The sequence below is a fragment of the Ranitomeya imitator genome, chromosome 1, assembly GCF_032444005.1.
Source record: "Ranitomeya imitator isolate aRanImi1 chromosome 1, aRanImi1.pri, whole genome shotgun sequence".
In the NCBI taxonomy this organism is placed as follows: Eukaryota; Metazoa; Chordata; class Amphibia; order Anura; family Dendrobatidae; genus Ranitomeya; species Ranitomeya imitator.
The window spans coordinates 608311019-608336901 of NC_091282.1; positions in this window are offsets into that span (position 1 = coordinate 608311019).

The window sequence follows — 25883 nt, forward strand, 5'->3', positions numbered from 1 at the left end:
GTTCCAGGGGAACACGGGCAGCAGTAGACAGGTAAGTGGAGGCCTAGTGGAAGGAGGGACCGCAGACAGGCTTCGAAGGCCTAACGTAATAAATTGGGCTGCCTGTAGGCAATTTAAAATTGGTTCCAGGGGAACACGGGCAGCAGTAGACAGGTAAGTGGAGGCCTAGTGGAAGGAGGGACCGCAGACAGGCTTCGAAGGCCTAACGTAATAAAATGGGCTGCCTGTAGGCAGTTTAAAATTGGTTCCAGGGGAACACGGGCAGCAGTAGACAGGTAAGTGGAGGCCTAGTGGAAGGAGGGACCGCAGACAGGCTTCGAAGCCCTAACATAATAAATTGGGCTGCCTGTAGGCAGTTTAAAATTGGTTCCAGGGGAACACGGGCAGCAGTAGACAGGTCAGTGGAGGCTTAGTGGAAGGAGGGACCGCAGACAGGCTTCGAAGCCCTAACATAATAAATTGGGCTGCCTGTAGGCAATTTAAAATTGGTTCCAGGGGAACACGGGCAGCAGTAGACAGGTAAGTGGAGGCCTAGTGGAAGGAGGGACCGCAGACAGGCTTCGAAGGCCTAACATAATAAAATGGGCTGGCTGTAGGCAATTTAAAATTGGTTCCAGGGGAACACGGGCAGCAGTAGACAGGTCAGTGGAGGCCAAGTGGAAGGAGGGACCGCAGACAGGCTTCGAAGGCCTAACATAATAAAATGGGCTGGCTGTAGGCAATTTAAAATTGGTTCCAGGGGAACACGGGCAGCAGTAGACAGGTAAGTGGAGGCCTAGTGGAAGGAGGGACCGCAGACAGGCTTCGAAGGCCTAACATAATAAATTGGGCTGCCTGTAGGCAATTTAAAATTGGTTCCAGGGGAACACGGGCAGCAGTAGACAGGTAAGTGGAGGCCTAGTGGAAGGAGGGACCGCAGACAGGCTTCGAAGGCCTAACGTAATAAAATGGGCTGGCTGTAGGCAATTTACAATTGGTTCCATGAGAACACGGGCAGCAGTAGACAGGTCAGTGGAGGCCTAGTGGAAGGAGTGACGGCAGACAGGCATCAAAGGCCTAACATCATAACATTGGGCTGTTGGCAATTTAAAATTGGTTCCAGGGGTACACGGGCAACAGTGGTCTGGTCAGTGGAAGTCTAGTGGAAGGAGTGACGGCAGACAGGCATCAAAGGCCTAACATAATAACATTTGGCTGTTGGCAATTTAAAATTGGTTCCAGGGGTACACGGGCAACAGTGGTCTGGTCAGTGGAAGTCTAGTGGAAGGAGTGACGGCAGACAGGCTAAGAAGGCCTAACATAACAAAATTGGCCTGGCTGTAGGCAAGTTTAAATTGGTTCCAGGGGAACACGGCCAGCAGTGGCCTGGTCAGTGTAGTAGTTGTAGAAAGAACGGACCGCAGACAGGCTTCGAAGGCCTAACATAACAAAAATGTCAAAACAATGGTATTGTCAGTGCCAGGCATTGAAGGATGTCAGCGCATAGACTAAACATTGGTGAAGCTGTGAGAGATAATTTTGCTAGTGGTAGAGCACTGTTTGAGCTGGGGGGGGAACTGTCTTGTGGCCGGCGGTACAGGCCCAGGGCCCCTCATATTACAATGGTGTGTCTGACGTTGGGTGCGCACCACCACCGCCAGAGACACTTTATTGTACTATGAGGGACCCAGTGGCAGTGCCGTCGACCAAAAGCGGGCACACCCACCTCTTCAGACAAACAGCACTCTCACGGGTGCTGGCGCAAAGTGGCGATACCACGGCCCCGTGTGGGGAGTTTGGCCATTTTGTTAGGAGTAAACATGTCGTATGCTGGACAATCAGGTGCAGAAAATTACGAGATTGGAAAAGTCATTCAGAAGAGTCCACAGGCAAGACCTTTTCATAGGAAAGTTAGGTGTCAGCCGGGCAAGGTGGGGCAAAAGATTTCGAAATCCAGTTGTGGTTCATTTTAATGAAGGTTAGATCATCTACATTTTGGGTAGCCAGACGAGTCCTTTTTTCAGTTAGTATTGAACCTGCAGCACTGAATACTCTTTCTGATAGGACACTAGCTGCCGGGCAAGCAAGCTCCTGCAATGCATATTCTGCCAATTCTGGCCAGGTGTCTAATTTGGATGCCCAGTAATCAAATGGGAATGACGGTTGAAGGAGAACGTCGATAAGGGATGAAAAATAGTTTGTAACCATACTGGACAAATGTTGTCTCCTGTCACTTTGAATTGATGCTGCAGTACCTGTCCTGTCTGCGGTCATAGCAAAATCACTCCACAACCTGGTCAGAAAACCCCTCTGGCCAACGCCACTTCTGATTTCTGCCCCTCTAACACCTCTGGTCTGCTGGTCCCTGGAGCTCGTGTGAGAACGATCACGGGCGCTGTGTGCAGGGAATGCCAGAAGCAAACGGTCAACAAGAGTTGATTGTTTTGTTGCTAATATTAGTTCCAAGTTCTCATGTGGCATAATATTTTGCAATTTGCCTTTATAGCGAGGATCAAGGAGGCAGGCCAACCAGTAATCGTCATCGTTCATCATTTTTGTAATGCGTGTGTCCCTTTTGAGGATACGCAAGGCATAATCCGCCATGTGGGCCAAAGTTCCAGTTGTCAAATCTGCGGTTGTGCTTGGTTGAGGGGAAGTTGCAGGCAAATCTACGTCACTTGTGTCCCTCAAAAAACCAGAACCCGCCCTTGCCACGCCACCAATTTCCAATGACCCCGGGAAAGCTTCCTCATTAAAAATATACTCATCCCCATCATCCTCCTCATCCTCCACCTCCTCTTCGCCCGCTACCTCGTCCTGTACACTGCCCTGACCAGACAATGGCTGACTGTCATCAAGGCTTTCCTCTTCCTCTGGTGCAGACGCCTGATCCTTTATGTGCGTCAAACTTTGCATCAGCAGACACATTGGGGGGATGCTCATGCTTATTATGGCGTTGTCTGCACTAACCAGCCGTGTGCATTCCTCAAAACACTGAAGGACTTGACACATGTCTTGAATCTTCGACCACTGCACACCTGACAACTCCATGTCTGCCATCCTACTGCCTGCCCGTGTATGTGTATCCTCCCACAAAAACATAACAGCCCGCCTCTGTTCGCACAGTCTCTGAAGCATGTGCAGTGTTGAGTTCCACCTTGTAACAACGTCTATGATTAGGCGATGCTGGGGAAGGTTCAAAGAACGCTGATAGGTCTGCATACGGCTGGAGTGTACAGGCGAACGGCGGATATGGGCGCAAAGTCCACGCACTTTGAAGAGCAGGTCGGATAACCCCGGATAACTTTTCAGGAAGCACTGCACCACCAGGTTTAAGGTGTGAGCCAGGCAAGGAATGTGTTTCAGTTGGGAAAGGGAGATGGCAGCCATGAAATTCCTTCCGTTATCACTCACTACCTTGCCTGCCTCAAGATCTACAGTGCCCAGCCACGACTGCGTTTCTTGCTGCAAGAACTCGGACAGAACTTCCGCGGTGTGTCTGTTGTCGCCCAAACACTTCATAGCCAATACAGCCTGCTGACGTTTGCCAGTAGCTGCCCCATAATGGGAGACCTGGTGTGCAACAGTGACAGCTGCGGATGGAGTGGTTGTGCGACTGCGGTCTGTGGACGAGCTCTCGCTTCTGCAGGAGGACGAGGAGGAGGAGGAGGAGGAGGAGGAGGGGGTGCGAACGGCTACAGCCAACTGTTTCCTAGACCGTGGGCTAGGCAGAACTGTCCCAAACTTGCTGTCCCCTGTGGACCCTGAATCAACCACATTTACCCAGTGTGCCGTGATGGACACGTAACGTCCCTGGCCATGCCTACTGGTCCATGCATCTGTTGTCAGGTGCACCTTTGTGCTCACAGATTGCCTGAGTGCATGGACGATGCGCTCTTTAACATGCTGGTGGAGGGCTGGGATGGCTTTTCTGGAAAAAAAGTGTCGACTGGGTAGCTCGTAGCGTGGTACAGCGTAGTCCATCAGGTCTTTGAAAGCTTCGCTTTCAACTAACCGGTAGGGCATCATCTCTAACGAGATTAGTCTAGCTATGTGGGCGTTCAAACCCTGTGTACGCGGATGCGAGGCTAAGTACTTCCTTTTTCTAACCATAGTCTCATGTAGGGTGAGCTGGACTGGAGAGCTGGAGATCGTGGAACTAGCGGGGGTGCCGGTGGACATGGCAGACTGAGAGACGGTGGGAGATGGTATTGTTGCCGCCGGTGCCCTAGATGCAGTGTTTCCTACTACGAAACTGGAGATTCCCTGACCCTGACTGCTTTGGCCTGGCAAAGAAACCTGCACAGATACTGCAGGTGGTGCAGAAAATGGTGGCCCTACACTGCCGGAAGGGATGTTGCGTTGATGAGTAGCTTCATTGGCCGAGGGTGCTACAACCTTAAGGGACGTTTGGTAGTTAGTCCAAGCTTGCAAATGCATGGTGGTTAAATGTCTATGCATGCAACTTGTATTGAGACTTTTCAGATTCTGCTCTCTGCTTAAGGTAGTTGAACATTTTTGACAGATTACTTTGTGCTGATCAATTGGATGTTGTTTAAAAAAATGCCAGACTGCACTCTTTCTAGCATCGGATACCTTTTCAGGCATTGCAGACTGAGCTTTAACCGGATGGCCACGCTGTCCTCCAACAGGTTTTGACTTTGCCACGGGTTTTGGCCAAGATACGGGCCCGGCAGATGGAACCTGTTGCGATGTTGATGCCTGCTGCGGCCCCTCCTCCTCCGCTTCAGAACTGCTGCCGCATGCACCCTGTTCCCCCAATGGCTGCCAATCGGGGTCAAGAACTGGGTCATCTATTACCTCTTCTTGTAGCTCGTGTGCAACTTCGTCTGTGTCACCGTGTCGGTCGGTGGTATAGCGTTCGTGATGGGGCAACATAGTCTCATCAGGGTCTGATTCTTGATCAGCACCCTGCGAGGGCAATGTTGTGGTCTGAGTCAAAGGACCAGCATAGTAGTCTGGCTGTGGCTGTGCATCAGTGCACTCCATGTCAGATTCAACTTGTAATGGGCATGGACTGTTAACTGCTTCACTTTCTAAGCCAGGGACGGTATGTGTAAAGAGCTCCATGGAGTAACCCGTTGTGTCGCCTGCTGCATTCTTCTCTGTTGTTGTTTTTGCTGAAGAGGACAAGGAAGCGACTTGTCCCTGACCGTGAACATCCACTAACGACGCGCTGCTTTTACTTTTACCAGTTTCACGAGAGGAGGCAAAAGAGCTAGAGGCTGAGTCAGCAAGATAAGCCAAAACTTGCTCTTGATGCTCCGGCTTTAAAAGCGGTTTTCCTACTCCCAGCAAAGGGAGGGTTCGAGGCCTTGTGTAGCCAGACGACGAACCTGGCTCCACAGCTCCAGACTTAGGTGCAATATTTTTTTTCCCACGACCACCTGATGCTCCACCACTACCACTACCCTCATTACCAGCTGACAATGAACGCCCCCGGCCACGACCTCTTCCACCAGACTTTCTCATTGTTTTAAAAACGTTACCAAACGAACGGTATTTGTTGCTGTCACACAACTTACACGGTGAGCTATAACTTCAGTATGATTTAGCTACCCCTTTACAGGTGGGTGAGACCACAACGAAAATCAGCCACAATGTTACACACTCTGTTGTTGTTGGCAACAAATGAGATGGCACACACGCAGGACTGTCACTGAAGCGCAAATGTAAATATTTATCTCCCACTGATTTGTGTTTGTTTTTTTTAAAAGGGAGACTTCAGAAAAAAAAAAAAAAAAAAAAATTATTTTTTACAGAAGAATTTATAAAACAAATAAAATGAAATGATTGTTTCAGGGAGAATTTAGGAAAAAAAAAAAAAAAAAAGGCTTTGTAGGGCCCACTGAGTGAGAGAGGACGCACACAGGAGTCAGGAGTGGCACACAAGCCCAGAGGCCAATATTAATCTCCCACCGATTGATTTAGTTATTTTTTTTGGTAGATTTTGGAACCCAAATCAAGCAAAAAAATTAATAGGCTTTCTATGGCCCACAATTGGGGAGAGAGAGAGAGATGGCACACCCAGGAGTCAAGACTGGCACACAAGCAGAAGGGACAATATGAATCTCCCACAGATTTTTTTTTTTTTTTTTTTTTTTCAGGGAGACTTGAGAGAAAAAAAAATACAAAAAAAATGATTTTTTTCAGGAATAATTTAGAAACCAAAGAAAATAAAATGATTGTTTCAGGGAGAATTTAGAAAACAAATAAAACAAAAAATAGGCTTTCTAGGGCCCACTGAGTGACAGATGACGCACACAGGAGTCAGGAGTGGCACACAAGCCCAGAGGCCAATATTAATCTCCCACCGATTGATTTAGTTATTTTTTTTGGTAGATTTTTGAACCCAAATCAAGCAAAAAAATTAATAGGCTTTCTATGGCCCACAATTGGGGAGAGAGAGAGAGATGGCACACCCAGGAGTCAAGACTGGCACACAAGCAGAAGGGGCAATATGAATCTCCCACAGATTTTTTTTTTTTTTTCAGGGAGACTTGAGAGAAAAAAAAAATACAAAAAAAATGATTTTTTTTGAGGAATAATTTAGAAACCAAAGAAAATAAAATGATTGTTTCAGGGAGAATTTAGAAAACAAATAAAACAAAAAATAGGCTTTCTAGGGCCCACTGAGTGACAGATGACGCACACAGGAGTCAGGAGTGGCACACAAGCCCAGAGGCCAATATTAATCTCCCACTGATTGATTGATTGATTTTTTCAGGTAGAATTATGAACCCAAATCAACCAAAAAAATAAATAGACTTTCTATGGCCCACTATTTGTGAGAGAGATGGCACGCTCAGGACTGGCACACAAGCCCAGAGGCCAATATTAATCTCCCATTTTTTTTTTTCCAGGGAAAATTTATAAACCCAATAAAAAAAATAATAATAAATAGGCTTTCTATGGCCCACTATCTGAGAGAGAGAGATGGCATGCTTAGGACTGGCACACAAGCCCAAAGGCCAATATTAATCTCCCACTGATTGATTGATTGATTTTTTCAGGTAGAATTATGAACCCAAATCAACCAAAAAAATAAATAGGCTTTCTATGGTAGAGGTAAATTACAGACGCCTCTCATCTTTTTAAGTGGTGGAACTTGCACTATTGCTGACTGACTAAATACTTTTTTGCCCCACTGTATGTATAAGTACATTAGATATTCATATGTTATGGTGGTATATAATAATTCTGCACAGCACTCTGCACTTTAGCACCTTCACCGTATGTATTTTTATACACTGCGTTATACACACCTATACCCGCTCTCATTGTTTTCCTCTCCGGGACTTGTGCACATGACTGTGACGTCGGCGTGACGGTGCATCGCCGCCGGCGCCCATTGGGTCGGGCGTGTGAGTCATGGTTGTCATGGTGATGGCTCCCTGGCTTCTCGCTCAGCCCGGACAGCCGAGCGGTGATGCTAGTTCCGGCGCTGACGTCATTGGCGCATGCGCCGTTCACTAAGTCCCGTTATTAGCTTCAGGTGCGGTGGCCTTATAAAAACTAAGTCAGTGACACACGCTGTACAGCCCCCCGAAGAAGCCTATGCGAAACGCGCATAGGGGCTGGCGCTGCCACATACACACCATGACTGACATGGGTGAGGTCCAGTCCTTTGCATGTCTATAGACTTACTATTGGTAGAGGGTCCTCAGTGGGACTAGCAATGTGTAAACATTCATAATATACTTTGTTTGTTGAACCTGTGACCTCCAGTCGTTGACCTTAGGTGTGTTATATGGTACCTGTATCCGCTATTCACATAGTTACCCTATGATGACTGATAGTTCTGTATTTCATCTGAGTATTTTATTGTGATGTTAATTAATAAATGCTGTTACCTTTTTATACCTTAAAGGACAGTTTTGTGACTCCTTTTTCGGATTTCGGAAAACCCTATATTAAGGGTCACCAATCTAAACCAAGAAGAGGTGCGAAACCGGCTAAATAAGATTAAAATAGATAAATCTCTGGGTCCGGATGGCATACACCCACGAGTACTAAGAGAACTAAGTAATGTAATAGATAAACCATTATTTCTTATTTTTAGGGACTCTATAGCAACGGGGTCTGTTCCGCAGGACTGGCGCATAGCAAATGTGGTGCCAATATTCAAAAAGGGCTCTAAAAGTGAACCTGGAAATTATAGGCCAGTAAGTCTAACCTCTATTGTTGGTAAAATATTTGAAGGGTTTCTGAGGGATGTTATTCTGGATTATCTCAATGAGAATAACTGTTTAACTCCATATCAGCATGGGTTTATGAGAAATCGCTCCTGTCAAACCAATCTAATCAGTTTTTATGAAGAGGTAAGCTATAGGCTGGACCACGGCTGGACCACGGTGAGTCATTGGACGTGGTATATCTTGATTTTTCCAAAGCGTTTGATACCGTGCCGCACAAGAGGTTGGTACACAAAATGAGAATGCTTGGTCTGGGGGAAAATGTGTGTAAATGGGTTAGTAACTGGCTTAGTGATAGAAAGCAGAGGGTGGTTATAAATGGTATAGTCTCTAACTGGGTCGCTGTGACCAGTGGGGTACCGCAGGGGTCGGTATTGGGACCTGTTCTCTTCAACATATTCATTAATGATCTGGTAGAAGGTTTACACAGTAAAATATCGATATTTGCAGATGATGCAAAACTATGTAAAGCAGTTAATACAAGAGAAGATAGTATTCTGCTACAGATGGATCTGGATAAGTTGGAAACTTGGGCTGAAAGGTGGCAGATGAGGTTTAACAATGATAAATGTAAGGTTATACACATGGGAAGAAAGAATCAATATCACCATTACACACTGAACGGGAAACCTCTGGGTAGATCTGACAGGGAGAAGGACTTGGGGATCCTAGTTAATGATAAACTTACCTGGAGCAGCCAGTGCCAGGCTGCAGCTGCCAAGGCAAACAGGATCATGGGGTGCATTAAAAGAGGTCTGGATACACATGATGAGAGCATTATACTGCCTCTGTGCAAATCCCTAGTTAGACCACACATGGAGTACTGTGTCCAGTTTTGGGCACCGGTGCTCAGGAAGGATATCATGGAACTAGAGAGAGTACAAAGGAGGGCAACAAAATTAATAAAGGGGATGGGAGAACTACAATACCCAGATAGATTAGATAGGATTATTTAGTCTAGAAAAAAGATGACTGAGGGGCGATCTAATAACCATGTATAAGTATATAAGGGGACAATACAAATATCTCACTGAGGATCTGTTTATACCAAGGAAGGTGACGGGCACAAGGGGGCATTCTTTGCGTCTGGAGGAGAGAAGGTTTTTCCACCAACATAGAAGAGGATTCTTTACTGTTAGGGCAGTGAGAATCTGGAATTGCTTGCCTGAGAAGGTGGTGATGGCGAACTCAGTCGAGGGCTTCAAGAGAGGCCTGGATGTCTTCCTGGAGCAGAACAATATTGTATCATACAATTATTAGGTTCTGTAGAAGGACGTAGATCTGGGGATTTATTATGATGGAATATAGGCTGAACTGGATGGACAAATGTCTTTTTTCGGCCTTACTAACTATGTTACTATGTTACTATTATATATGTATTATGTGGGAGTTTTTTCTGTCCGTCTTAGGACTTATATGTGGCTCCGTTCTAATTATTTATAAATATAACACGAACTGCAGGGATTTATGTATATCCCGCTTTACAGTTCCACTTGAAAACTTGCAGCTCTCTGGCGCCCCCCTTACCCTCAGGTCAGATTAGGTACTGCACCTAGGGTAATTAGTCGCCAGAAAGGCTGCCTGCTATGTACTGGCTATTGGACACGCTGCAGCGAGGCGATATAACTGCTCCCGCTCAGGCAGGAACAATAATTATCAACGCCGCAGTCGCTACGACTCCCAAAGGCACAGAATACGGTATGCTGCTACCAGCTTCGATTAAATGGGTCTGAAGCTAACCCAAAACAGTAGCGTAATTCCCTTCAGAAGACTCGGGGTACGTTTTAGAGCAGGAAGAACGAAACTAGTAATTTAGATATTTAACTCCATAGATAAGGCAGTGTTTATACAAAAATATTACAAGGATGTTACAAAAAAAAGACAATTGAAAATATGTACAAGGCAATTATAAAAATAACATGGATTAAAGAAAAAGGTAAAACTCACATGTTCTCAGATCATGTCAGGCAAAACCATGCTGGCAAGCAGAGACCAGATGTCCCAGTGCATCGTACAGCTCCTCAGGCAAAAACTGAAGGCTGGGTTAAGTGTAGAGGCTAATATACTGCAGCCTCTGGACATCACTAAAGGGCTGGTTAATGATATTCACTGAGGTCAGAGATATTTACTTTTTCAGACCCTGGAGACAAAAGACATTCCTGACTGAGAAGGGAGGGACAACAGGTGGCTTTGCAGGATTGGTCACCTGCAGTTTAAAGCCACACCCTGCTCACACACTAGCTTCAAGTTACCAAGTGTCTGCCATAGGGCTGGTTTGTTGTATTCAGGGGGGGAGAGAGGGGGTTTTCAGCTGCCATGTGCTTTCAGGACCATGGTCAGAAGTGCAAAAATCCCTCAGCTATGGTTTTTACATTATCGTGACATACATTATACTCACACTTATATTATACACTAGATGGTGGCCCGATTCTAACGCATTGGGTATTCTAGAATATGTATTTACGTATGTATATAGGAGCCATGTAGTATAGAGCAGACAAATACTAAGTCTTCTGGGTAATTTCGCAATGCATCACTGGGAATGGAAGATGGCAGCAGGCGCGTGCGGCTCGGCTCACTACGGAGGGTGAGAATAGCAGGTTTTTTGTTTTTTTTAAATTATTTTTAACATTACATTTTTTTACTATTGATGCATAGGCAGCATCAATAGAAAAAAGTTGGGGACACACAGAGTTAATAGCAGCGGTTCCTCAATATTCCTCCAGCACAGCTTACCATTGTAGATAAACAAGTTGCCCTTCTCCTTCCATAGCTGTTGATTCTCTTGTGGATCATGTGGACCAGGGTATGAATCTGCTTGCATCAACAGCTCTTTTATCAGATGGACCGTGGCGTCACTGTCCTGTGTCTCTGCCCATGCATGTTGGGGCAATGGGTCCAGCGTGGCTTCTTGCTTGTTATTGCTCCTGTTCCTCACATAATGGGAATACTGAGTTGCTCCGGGGTGATGGAAAGCTGGTAACTCTATCTCTTCAAGTGCCTCTGGATCCTCTTCCACCTCTGGTAAGTTGGGCATCCTTGAAGGCGCATCGGAATTTGCATTCTTGTGCTCTGCATGGTACTTGATGGTGAATTCATAGTTGGACAACCGGGCCATCCATCGCTGCTCCAAGGCACCTAGTTTTGCCGTCTTCAGGTGTGTCAGCGGGTTGTTGTCTGTGAAAACTGTGAATATTGCTGAGGCCAGGTAGTGTTTGAACCGATCTGTTACTGCAAAGACTATGGCGAGGAACTCGAGCTTAAAGGAACTGTAGTTTTCAGGGTTCCTTTCAGTGGGACAAAGCTTACTGCTGACATAGGCAATTACTCTTTCTTTGCCTTTCTGCATCTGGGACAACACTGCTCCCAGTCTGTAATACTATTGTAGGAACTCTGGGATTCTGGTAGCGTGGGGCAATGAACAGACAGAGACGGGTTTTTTTAGTGCAAATAGTGTATATGTACCACAGCAATAACACCCAAAACAATATACTGATAACCCGCAATGAAACAAGTCCCTTTACCATATACAGCCAATCGGAAGAGTTCTTAGGGCAGAGTCCTCAGCAAGGTGAGTGTGACAGGTGGCGTGGTGCAGATCCAAAACACTGTTGGTGCAGAAAGAGTCAAATCCAGGTATGTAGTAAACACAGGGAAGTCCAGAATAAGTCCTCAGGTTAATCCTAGGTGTGGCATGAACACGGGTAAGTCCAGAAACAAGTTCTCAAGTTGATCTCAGTTCTGGCATAAACATGGGTAAGTCCAGAACAAGTTCACATTAAAGTATTATACTGGTGTAAATTCCAGTAGCTCCCACCGGGGGAGTAAATGAAGGATTAAGTAGCAAAAACACAGTCCAGCAACATAGTTCCAAAACACAGTTCATAAACAGAGTTCTTACCAGGATGAGTGAACCAAGGGTTATGTTCCAAAGCCAACAGACTGAGAGTGTAGCTTACATAGGCAGAGAATTTCCAGAGCCAAGGGTAGAAGCACAGTAGAACAAGCAGCTGAGCTGAAGAGGAAATTGAAGCAGAATACTCCAGCAAAGAGACACCTGAGCCGGGTTTTAAACAAACGAACAGGAAGTAGGGCAGACAAAAACAGCAAACTCCATCTTAACAAAGGGCAAAATCATTTACAAGGTGACTCGGAAAACCCGGAATGCTGACATTACTCCCCCCTTAGAAACGGCCTCAGGACGATCCTGGACCAGGCTTGTCTGGGTATCTATGATGAAATTGAGCAACCTTCAGGGGAGCATTGATGTTACTTACTGGTTCCCAAGAATCGTTTTCAGGAGAGTAAACCTGCCATCTAACTAGATCCTGAAGACGGTTCCTATGAAGTCTTGAATCGATAATGTCCTGTACCACAAATTGTTCTTCGCCATCAACCAACACTGGTGGAGGAGGAGGTATGATACGTCCCTGAAATGTGTTAAGAAAGACCAGTTTTAATAAAGAAACATGAAATACTGGGTGTACCTTTAGAGTTCGTGGCAGCTTCAGCCGACAAGCAACAGAGCTCACAATCCTGGTGATCTTGCTTGAATGGACCGATGAAATTCTGTCCCAGTTTCTGCGAAGGAACACCCAATCTCAGATTCTTGGTGGACAACCAAACTGAGTCTCCTACCTTATACATAGGTGCCGGTTTCCGGAATCTTTTGGCCGACTTCTTGTAACGCTGCTGTGCTGCGGTCAGGGAGTCTTTCAAAACTTCAAGATTACGTTGCAACACCGCCACTCTGTCTTGAACTGCCGGTACCGATGTAACAACTGGAGACCTAGGCAAAATATTTGGATGCTATCCCAGATTGGCAGAAAAAGGCGTTACCTTGGTGGAACTGCTCTCTGAGTTGTTATACGAAAATTCCGCTAACAGAAGTAGCTTCTGCCAATCATCCTGCAAATGACTGACGTAACAGCGTATATATAGCTCCAAGGTTTGATTGGTCCTTTCGGTCTGCCCGTTTGTCTGAGGGTGGTATGCAGAAGACATGCAAACATTAATGTGGAGCCCAAACATATAAAGAAAGATTACGGGTGGCACAGCTTGTCAACGGTAAAATTTCCACCGATAAGGCTACGTGCTGATCTGGCACTGAATACCGCAGCTGCCGAAATCCTGACTAGGGTGCACCTCTCAACCAGGAATCAATATAGTCCACATACAAGAAAAAATGAGGGCACTCACCAATCTTCACAGGATTCGAAACTTTATTAATGAAATCTTCACGTAAAAATCATGGCCGGAGCTGGCAGCGCCGTAGCTGGTGTGAGCAGGGGAGAGCTAGGACGACGGCCGTTTTGCGCTGTGCTTGTGCTTCTACGGGTCCATCAATGGTCAGGTGAGACAGTGGAAATATAATGCCGACAGAACTGCACCTCCCCTCCTTGGCTGCCTGACCCTCCCATTCTTAAAACCAATACAATTAAAAGCACAATTAAAAAACATGTACAAAGAACAAAAACATGAAAGCGCTGGAATCACAATTCATTTGGCTCATCTACGATGATACAATCTAACTCTAACTGTGTTATTCGGAGAACTATTAACGCCATATATCAATTGAGATCTCGTGCCGTTGCTAAGTTCTTATTGCAGGAAAATAGACATATCCACCCTGTCATTGAAGCCCAGCGGGCCCGTAGCGTTACTTCGCATGATCCATCTGGCTTCACACTTTAAAAGCAAGCCGCCGAGATCTCCCCCTCTAGTTGGTAGATTAACTTTTTCAATACCGGCAAAGGTCATATTATCCGCTCTCCCTCCATGTTGTTCTTTCATGTGGGTGATTAACCGCGGTACTCCCTTGCCAGTTACTATTGATCTACAATGTTCACGAAAACGGATATGGAGCGGTCTTATCGTTTTCCCTATATAAAAATATCTACAGGGACAAAATATTACATATACTACGTGATCTGTTCGACATGTAATAAAATCATTGACCACGTGTTTTAACGCCCCTATATGCAATACCCGATCCGAAATATGCTGTTTACAAAACAAGCAATGACCGCACTTGAAATTCCCCTTAGGAACCATTGAATTTAACCAATTCTGACCCGGTCTACTGATGCGATTTTGGACCAACCTATCTTTCAACCTGACACTGCGTTTATTTGCTATCAGGGGACCTCTAGCCACCACATCTATAAGATCTTTATCTCGTCCCAAAATATGGCAATTCTTTTTAATTGCCAATCTGATCTGCTGATCCATGTTATTAAATGCAAAACAAAAGGTAAATCTTTCCCCTGTCTGTTTATTTTGACGAGATAACGAATGCGTATTATCTGTCTTCCTCTCTTCAGTCACCTTCTCTTTAACCGATTCCAACAATTTCCGTGGATAACCTCTTTGTTCAAATCTATGTAACATTTCCTCAGATTGAAGCAAGAAACCTTCGTTAGTGTTATTAACTTTACTCACCCTCAAAAACTGACTTCGAGGTAATGCTCTTTTGACATGCCCTGGGTGAAAACTATTAAAGTGCATCATGGTATTGGCCGATACTGGTTTGCGATATAAAGACGTACAGATTTTATCATTATTAATCTCAACCAAAACGTCCAGAAATTCCAACCGGCGTCCGCCGAAAACTGATGTAAACGCCATATTCATCTCATTTAGATGGTTCACAAACTCATTGAATGTCTCTTCTGTGTCGTCCCAGATCACCACTATATCATCGATATATCGCTGATAGAATTTAATATGTCGCAAAAAACCATTACTGTCCGAATAAATATACTTTTCTTCAAACAAAGCCAGAAATAAGTTGGCGAAATTAATGTGGAGTGCAGAACAAATTCCTTTCCAAAACCTAGAGGTAAATTGTATTCCCCGGTCAGAGATGATCTCATGCTGGTACCCCATGCAGTCGGAAAGCATTCTGGATAACCAGATCCACTGTCTCTGTAGCTGAGGGAAGACCGGTGCAAGTAATAAAATGAGCAGTCTTCGTTAAACGGTCCACTACCACCAAAATAGTATTTTTACCACCAGAGGTGGGTAACTCCACAATAAAGTCCATCGAAATAGACCCCCAAGGGTGAGATGGTACGGGTAGTGGCTTAAGAAGGCCAGTAGGTGAAACACAAGGAATTTTGTACCGGGCACAAACCTCACAAGAGCTGACATAGTCATTCACATCCTTCAAGCAGGTAGGCCACCAGAAAAAACGACTTAAAAATTCCTGCGTTTTCTGTACCCCCCGATGGCCAGCCAATACGGAGTCATGGACCAATTTGAGAATTTGAAGTCTCACAGCCTCAGGGACATAAATACATCGATCTTTAAGCCATACACCATTCTGAAAGACAAGATTCACATTGTCAGGTGGGGCAGCAAGAAATACGTCACCATCATAGGCCAGCTTGCTCTCTTCCCACAAGTCCCGGTCCTGGCGCACTCCTATGAAATTGTCATCATACAATATGATCTTAGACGGGGTTCCAGGCACGGAGTCCATTGTGTGGATTCGGGATAATGCATCGGCTTTCCCATTACATGAACCTGGGCGGTACGAGATGATAAAATCAAACTGGTTCAAGAACAAACTCCACCTAGCTTGTCGAGGAGAGAGACATCTGGCGGACTTAAGGAATTCCAAATTACGGTGATCTGTGAGCACTACTACCTGTTGAATTGCTCCCTGCAAATGGTGTCTCCATTCCTTAAAGGCGGAAATGATTGCCAAAAGTTCCTTATCTGCAATATCATAGTTCAGTTTCTGCAAATGATAACCTGCTAGAAAAGAAGGCACACGGGAGCAGCAAACCTTTGTCTCCGGTTCGTTGTGAGAGGATTGCTCCCAGTGCACAGTCAGAAGCATCCATCTCCACGACAAAAGGCAGTGCAGGATCCAAATGCATCAATATCAGAGCCGTGGTAAAACAAACCTTGAGGCGATCAAAGGCTTCCTGGGCTTGCGAAGACCATACAAACTTCTTCCCCTTCTTAGTGAGGAGAGTGATGGGATGAACAATTTCCAAAAAATTCTGGGTTAAACGTCTATAAAAGTTAGCAAAACCAATGAATCGTTGTAGCTCTTTAATATTTCCTGGTACCGGCCAATCTATGATCGCCTGTATCTTGCTGTACTCCATATTCAATCCCTGGGGAGAAATAACATAGCCTAAAAATTGAATCTTGGAGCAATGAAATTCACACTTTTCAAGTTTGATGTACAAATGATTATCTCTCAAACTTTTGAGCACTGTCTTGACATGTTCCTGATGTTCCTGTAGGGAATTAGAGAAAATCAAGATGTCATGCAGGTAAATTACTTCATAATGATCCAGTAAATCCCTGAAAATATCGTTGGCTAAGTGTAACGCTCCTGTTGCTTTCCAACAGAGTCCGAATAGCATCACTAAATATTCAAAATGTCCATACCGGCATCTGAAAGCTGTCTTCCATTCATCTCCCGAACGTATACGGAGTAAATTTTATGCCCCGTGAAGATCTAATTTGGCGAATATCTTAGCTTGGTGAACTCTCTCCAGCAATTCAGGAATTAGCGGCAACGGGTACCTGTTACGAATGGTTACCTTATTTATCTCCCGGTAGTCAATGCAAGGTCTTAGAGTCCCATCTTTCTTCTTTACAAAGAATATGGGGGCTCCCTCTGGTGAAGATGATCGGATAAATCCCTTGGCTAAATTCTCATCTATATACTCTCATAATGTCTTTAATTCTGGAGCTGCCAACGGGTAAACATGGCCAAAAGGAATCGCTGCCCCAGGAAGCAGTTCTATGGGACAGTCATATGGTCTATGTGGAGGGAGTTGGTCTGCCTTCCTCTTGTCACAAACATCCGAGAATTCCTGGTAAACCTGAGGGAGAGTAGGTACCTGTATTGTTTCCTCCAAATTCTGGGTAACTGGAGCCGTTACCATTGTACTGATGGTAGGGCTACACTTCGGAAGGAAGGATATCTCCTTGGTTTTCCAATTGATGTTTGCATTTTGTGACCGTAACCAGGGAATTCCTAAAATTACAGGAAAATAAGGAGAAGATATTAACATAAATGAAAGGGTTTCCTGATGGTCTGGTTCCTTTTTACACTTCAGAAGCACCGTCTCCCCGTCTACTGGCCCGGAAACTAATGGAGAACCATCCACCGTTTCCATGGTGACTGGTGAGGCTCTTAGTTGTGTCTTAATACCATGTTCCCTGGCAAAAGAAGAATCCATGAAATTTCCACCTGCTCCAGAGTCTATCATAGCAGAACTTGGTATCCACTGTCCCTCCCACAGAATCTGAATAGGAAGAGAACAATGTGAGTATTTCTCCCCTTGATCTTTAGGGGAAGTCGACATCACTGTTAGGGGAACCACAGCATCTAGAAACTGGTCTCCGAATCTTCTGACTCAGTGTCCGTATTGTCACAATCCCCGACTGCCGCCAACACTTTGTTAGGTCGCCTGGGACATTTAGGACAATTAATGAGGAAATGATCTGATTGATCGCAGTAAAAACATAAGCGCTCACGAAAACAATATTCACGGCGTTCATTACTCTCACGTTTTTGTAGTGAGTCCACTTGCATAGGCACCTCCTCAGCTTCCTGCGGGTTCTTCCTGGTAGTTTCCCTAGATGGAAGAGTAAAATTAGTGATGCGATTTACAGTCGCCCATTTCTCTTGTCTGCGTTCAGTTAGGCGGATATCAATACGCACACAGTGTTGTAAAAATAACTCAAACTCCTGTGGAGACTCTGAGTGAGCTAGCTCATCCTTGATTGTACTGGACAACCCTTTCCTAAAAATTGGCAATAAAGCATTGTTATCTCAGTTGGTATCCACTACTAACCTCTTAAGTTCAATAATATATTCTATGACTGAACCTTTCCCCTGGCATAAGGAAAGCAAGGATTTTTCAGGGGAGGCACGGCAGTCGGGATCATCAAACATTTGCGCCATAGCTGCCAGAAAATCATCCAAATTATTTAGATGGACATTGCAACTTTAAACCATAGGATGTGCCCAAGCCAGTGCCCATGATGTCAACAACATAATAATACATAGCACCTTAGATCTATCAGACTGATAGTAGGAGGCATGTACATCAAAAAATAATATGCATTGATTAACAAACCCGCGGAATTGACTTCGGTCACCATTAAACCGGAAAGGAGGCAATTTAGGCATACTGGTGGGTGGTGTATGCTGAACAGGTGGTGTATGCTGAACAGGTGGTGTAACCTGAGCTTCTACCAAGGTACGTAAATCTTGGAGAGCGTGACCAAACACCTGCGCATTGTGGTTAGCCCGGGAGTCCATGTTTCTAATCTTATTTTGTACAGCTGCCATCTCCTGCTGCAAGGAGTTAATCATAGCAAACATCTTGTCTACCCGTGTCTCTGTCATTGCCCCAGCAGAATCTTTTTTTGGGCTGGAGTATCCTGTAATACTATGGTAGGAACTCTAGGATTCTGGTAGCGTGGGGCAACGAACAGACAGAGACGGGTTCCTTTAGTGCAAGTAGTGTATTTGTACCACAGCAATAACACCCAAAACAATATACTGATAACCCGCAACCTACTGTCTCTGCACCAGGGCTCAGATTTCTTTTTGCAGGACTCCCTGCTCACTGGAACTAGCAGTTTCGGCCACTTGTAACAAGACAATAACCTCGGCAAGACAATTTTCAATGACATTAGTACCAATGGTCATCATAGGGTTACATTCACGTCGGTCAATATCAACAATCACCATTCCTTGGGCCTTCAATTCTACCCGCCCCACCTTAATGGAGACCTTCTTGTACCCCACCTATGGCAAAGGCTGACCATTACTGGCTACTATTGTCAAATCACTATCTGGGCCACGGATAATGTCTGTGTCAGGCCAATAACATTTATAGAGAATGTAAGGCATAGTTGTCACCTGAGAACCAGTGTCCAGCAAAGCATTCATTGGGATGCCGTCTATCACAATGGGGAGGACAGGTCGTCCTCCAACATACTTGGCTCGCCAGTTTTGTGGGCCTGGTCGTCCTATTCCTGGGGGTTGGCCCTATGCCCCAGGGGTTGCTCGTTTAAATCACAGTACCTTGCAATGTGTCCTGCCTGGTTGCAGCGGCGGCAGATGGGTCATCCGTCATGATGATAGCGGTCGTTGTCCCTTCCTCTGGTCAGCAGGGTCCTCTTCTGTCAGTGCAAGGGGATGTCCTCTGGTGTGGAAGCCAGCTTGATCTTCTGCTTTGAGGGTTCCTGTAGGGACTGCACAATCCGGGCTAGTGCAGCTAAGCTTTTAGTCAGTCCCTGGACCTTGAGGCATAGTCCTGTGGAGGGATCATCATCCAGGACCTGTGCGTCGGCCTCAAAGGGGACCTGAGGATATGATGTCACCTCCTGGGGGTACGTGAGAGCTGGATGCCTGGGGGCACTGTGCATCTGGGTTGAGGTTCGTGCAGCACCCGGATGGCCCTGTCATTACATTGTGCAAAGTCCAGGTCAGGGTTTTGCAAGGCCAGGATGCGTAGCTGAGTCCTGTGGGTGCTGAACAGGAGTCCCTCAATGAACTGCTCCTTTAAGAGCTTGTCTCCATCCTGCACACTGTTAGGATCAACCTGTTTTATGGCCCATAGTGCCTCTTGCAGATAAAGGGCATAGTCCCGTATGCTATCCTGTGTTCTTTGCTTGCACCCGAAAAACGTCATTTTGATTTCTGCAGTGGTGCGGGTGTCAAAGGTGATTTTAAATTTGGCAAATATCTGCTGCACAGTCCCTTTTTCCATATCTGGCCAGGATTTTACCTCTCTTAGGGCCGCGCCAATCAGTTGGCCACTTAATATGCTGACCTTTTGATGCTCGGTCAGGGAATAGACCTCAAATAGGCTGCAGAGTTTTTCCGTAAAGTCACTTAATGTATGGGACTCTCCAGAATATTGTGGCAACCAGGCCGCTCCAGGAATATATGGCATGGACAGCGGCATTATAGGTGCTGTAGCTGTGGCGGGGTCCGGCTGGCTTATTGGAGCTGCGGGCATTGCAGGACCTGGTGGCAGTATGGGGCCTGTGGCTGCGTCCACCGCGGGAACTGGGGGAATCACTGAGCCTGCAGGTGCATCCACTGCGGGGCTTGGGGGTACCATGGGCCTGCGGCTGCGACCGCCGCGAATCCTCCTCCCGGGTCAGACATGGCTTTTTCCCTGTGCTAATCTTGTGGAAGCTGGGGTCTCTCATCCGGAGTCTGTAGCGGTTCCTCCGTTGCGCAGTCTGCAGCAGCTCCTCTCATGCGGTCGGGCGCTTCCCGGTCCTCTGTCCAGCACTTTGCGGTGTCCTCACTTCTGACACTGCTGCACGGCGTCTTTACTTACGCCGTTACTGGTAGTGCGGCAACCGTTTTCTTCTCTGCACTCTTTTCGGTCAGCTCCACCCATGAAGGTACACCTCCTTTTCCTCTCGTGCTCCACGCGGTGCGGCAATGGCTTTTTTCAAACATACTGCCACAGTCTCTGGCACACAGTACCTGGCGATGCCAGGACACGATATCCTGTTAGTGACGCCAAAGTTGAGTCGCTCACCAGGGCAATGGGGATGCTTAGTACCGGGTCTGGTCACTCTTAATGGGGATGTCATGGTGGCTGCGACCCAGTCCGTGGCCCTGGGGCTCACTTAAAGGGGAACAGTCTTTTAAGGGGTAAGGTGAAAGTCTATTTTCGTGATGCCAACTGTGATTTTTGGTCAGTAGGGACTGACGCAGCTTAAAGGGGTCCTCTGGGTTGATGGTATGGCGGCTGGATGGTGACGCTTCCCACAGATGAAGCGGAGTCCCCAGGGCTCCTAAGGTGAATGGTGATGATGGTATATGCCTGTGAATGAGTAAAGGACAGAGCGTTGCAGCTTTGCCTGGTTTACTGAAGTTGTAACAGGCCTCAGTCCAGGGTACCGGCAACAGGTACATAAGGAGTCCAGGCAGCCGGGAAACAAGTGAAATCCCCTTGGCAAGTCATGTTGGGAGCCTTCCACTTTGCACTTGCTGTAAGACCCATGCAGCCTGAAGTGTCCTAACAAGGTCCTGGTCCTTTTTCTGTCCTGGGACAGTGCCTGTATGATAGGCAGCTTGAGCCGTTCTTTCTGGTGTCTCTGCATGGTGACTCAAGGCTCCAGAATGCTGCTGTACCACAGGCTTAATACGGGCAGTATACGTATAGTCCTATGCCCTCCGGTTCTGCTATGGGGCTTGCAGCTCCCCACAGCCTCGGGCTCCCGGTACCTGGTCTCCATGCTCTGGCTCACAGGAGGCCCACTCCAGCCTCCCTTAGCCCTAAATCTCTTCTCTGCTCCTTTCCTGTCTCTACTCGACGTCTGCTCTCTCTGGTCTCTCTGGACCAACTGTCTGTCTCCTCCTCCAGACCAGGATTTTTATTCAGGGAAGCTGCCCTAAAAAAGGGGTTTTGAGCTCCCCCTCCTGGCCTGGATTCAGAAGGTGTTGTGTGTGAGATTACCTGCCAAAGAGATCCCTCTGGTTTCCAGGCATAGCACTACCCTCCCAGAGAGGAAGGTAGCACTACTGTGGTACCCGAACTCCTGGGGTGCCACAAGTAACCGTGCATGGACAAGAGGGAGAACCACCCATGGCCAAAGGAAGGAACCCTGCATAGACTCAACAAAGAACCCACACATGAATGAAAGAACTGTGCACATACACCAGGTTGAACCGAGCATGGACATGAGGGAGTACTACGTACAGACATAAGGGAAAACCGTGCACGGACATGAGAAAATAACCATTCATGGAGAAGAGGGAGAACTGCGCATGGACTCAAGGAAAGAACCATACATGGACAAGAGGGAGAACCCATGTACACATGGAAGAGAACTGTGCACATACACGAGATTGAACAGAGTATGGATATGAGGAAATAAAGGTGCATGGACAAAAAGGGAGAATTGCGCATGGACACAAGGGAAAAACTGTGCATGGACTTGAGGGGGAACCCACACAAATGGAGAGAGAACTGTACACATACAAGAGGTTGAACCGAGCAGAAACATGAGATAGAACTAGGTACAGACATAAGGGAGAACAGCGCATGAATGCAAGAAAAGAACCATGCTTGGACTCGAGGGAGAACCCATGTATGCACTGTGGAAGTTTGACTCACTCAGCTGCTTCCTGAGGTAGACACAGGAACACTTTATATTAAAATCTCTTGTTGGTATATTGCTTCATAAACCATAAAACCAAGAAGGTAACACAAAAACAGCCTTTCTGGCACCAGTGAAAATAAAAAGTCCATACAAAAGTCCTTCTCATTATGGCTCCAGCCTTCTGAGACAAACACACTGCAACTCCAACCGGAGCTTCATCCTGGAGGCTTCCTTCCTCCAAATAGACCAGAGAGAAAAAAATAAATAAGTCTGAACGCATCCAATAGTACAAACGAAAAACTGGCACTTCCTATCAGGAAATCACATAAATGCGCACTAGCACTGCCAAGATGCAGAAGGAAGAGATCCAGAGAATAAAATCTAAATATTTTATTAATACTTTTAAAATAACAAATAATTTGTATAGATAAAATTGAAAAGTAGAAAACAAGAATGCCCTAACTAGGAGAGACACTGGGCTGCAGAACAAAACTCCACTAAATAGTATAAAACTGTCCAGTAAAATGGAAAACATGAAAACATATTTATAGTGCATATATTGCTCAAAGTGTAAAGGCTATACTAGCCTGCAATCATTGTCAAAATCCACTACAAATAACATACATGGGTATATAGCAGAGACAAAAAGTCATTATATCTAGTCTAGTGACATTTTATAAATGCAAATATACCTCCACAGTACCTGTATTACATGTGATACAACAGCTACAATTAGCACACTATTCAAAGGGATGAAAATAATGCATATTACCGTAGCAGTGAAGTGAGCTGCAGACCCAGCCTCCTCACCCCAATGCACGTTTCGTATCTGCTTCTTCCGGGGACATGTTTAACCCCTTTCTGCCATCAGACGGAATAGTACGTCTGGTGGCAGCACCCCCGCTTTGATGTGGGCTCCGGCGGTGAGCCCACAGTACCTGCATCATGGCTTTAATCATAAATGTGGACATGCTTCTAATCCTGGTCCAAGAAAGGCTCGAAATTTGGGACCAACGGGATGCAAACTATGCTAACCGGGCTCGGAAAGAGGCTGCTTGGAGGAGCATCTGTGGGATCCTTTTCCCAGATTATGAGTAGCGGCCACGTGAGGTCCAGAAGCAAATTAGTAAGTACACTCATGTTTCTCAATTAATATTGTAAACTGCAGTACCTACATGAATTTGGGCCTATTGTGATTTTCATTATTATTAATATAATTTATTTATATAGCACCATTAATTACATGGTGCTGGACATGAGAAAGGGGTAACGTACAGAGCTATAGATGTCGCTTACAGTAACCAAATTTACAATGACAGACTGGTACAGAGGGGAGAGGACCCTGTCCTTGCGGACTTACATTCTATGGGGTTCCCCTTATATCGTATTGTGCTGTTTGTGTTTAGAATATTTATATTGTTGATATTTTTTAAGAAATGCAGGTTACTAGGCCACATTAAAATCTGTTAAATTACTGACACCTTGTGGTACCACTGTGCACAATGGCCTTATACATTATATTATTCTCTTTCATTGCAGTGGAAGATGTTATGAGACAATGGTGCAGCATACGCGACCAGTATAGGAGAGAATGGCAGCAGCGGGCCATGAGTGGGTCAGCAGCGCCTTCAAAAAAGCGCAAATACATTTACAGTTAGGGCCAGAAATATTTGGACAGTGACACAATTTTCGCGAGTTGGGCTCTGCATGCCACCACATTGGATTTGAAATGAAACCTCTACAACAGAATTCAAGTGCAGATTGTAACGTTTAATTTGAAGGGTTGAACAAAAATATCTGATAGAAAATGTAGGAATTGTACACATTTCTTTACAAACACTCCACATTTTAGGAGGTCAAAAGTAATTGGACAAATAAACATAACCCAAACAAAATATTTTTATTTTCAATATTTTGTTGCAAATCCTTTGGAGGCAATCACTGCCTTAAGTCTGGAACCCATGGACATCACCAAACGCTGGGTTTCCTCCTTCTTAATGCTTTGCCAGGCCTTTACAGCCGCAGCCTTCAGGTCTTGCTTGTTTGTGGGTCTTTCCGTCTTAAGTCTGGATTTCAGCAAGTGAAATGCATGCTCAATTGGGTTTAGATCTGGAGATTGACTTGGCCATTGCAGAATGTTCCACTTTTTGGCACTCATGAACTCCTGGGTAGCTTTGGATGTATGCTTGGGGTCATTGTCCATCTGTACTATGAAGCGCCGTCCAATCACCTTTGCAGCATTTGGCTGAATCTGGGCTGAAAGTATATCCCGGTACACTTCAGAATTCATCCGGCTACTCTTGTCTGCTCTTATGTCATCAATAAACACAAGTGACCCAGTGCCATTGAAAGCCATGCATGCCCATGCCATCACGTTGCCTCCACCATGTTTTACAGAGGATGTGGTGTGCCTTGGATCATGTGCCGTTCCCTTTCTTCTCCAAACTTTTTTCTTCCCATCATTCTGGTACAGGTTGATCTTTGTCTCATCTGTCCATAGAATACTTTTCCAGAACTGAGCTGGCTTCTTGAGGTGTTTTTCTGCAAATTTAACTCTGGCCTGTCTATTTTTGGTATTGATGAATGGTTTGCATCTAGATGTGAACCCTTTGTATTTACTGTCATGGAGTCTTCTCTTTACTGTTGACTTAGAGACAGATACACCTACTTCACTGAGAGTGTTCTGGACTTCAGTTGATGTTGTGAACGGGTTCTTCTTCACCAAATTAAGTATGCGGCGATCATCCACCACTGTTGTCATCCGTGGACGCCCAGGCCTTTTTGAGTTCCCAAGCTCACCAGTCAATTCCTTTTTTCTCAGAATGTACCCAACTGTTGATTTTGCTACTCCAAGCATGTCTGCTATCTCTCTGATGGATTTTTTCTTTTTTTTCAGCCTCAGGATGTTCTGCTTCACCTCAATTGAGAGTTCCTTTGACCGCATGTTGTCTGCTCACAGCAACAGCTTCCAAATGCAAAACCACACACCTGGAATCCACCCCTGACCTTTTAACTACTTCATTGATTACAGGTTAATGAGGGAGACGCCTTCAGAGTTAATTGCAGCCCTTAGAGTCCATTGTCCAATTACTTTTGGTCCCCTGAAAAAGAGGACGCTATGCATTACAGAGCTATGATTCCTAAACCCTTTCTCCGATTTGGATGTGGAAACTATCATATTGCAGCTGGGAGTGTGCACTTTCAGCCCATATTATATATATAATTGTATTTCTGAACATGTTTTTGTAAACAGCTAAAATAACAAAACTTGTGTCACTGTCCAAATATTTCTGGCTCTAACTGTATTATGACAGACTCTCCTTTTTGGATGCTAGTATGGATGGAGACCGTAAGTACAAACCTCGTAACACATTTTACACATATGTTTTTAACGGTCACATTTTAAATTTTATTTACTTATTCTCATACTTTACTAACAGAACACAGTCCAACCTCACTGAGAGGTAGACCGGGTGAGACCCGGAGGTCATGATTGATCCGGTTGGGGAAGGAGAAGAGGTGGCTGGCCCATCTTCGGATCCTTCCAGGGCCATCCCTCCTGGAACATCTTCA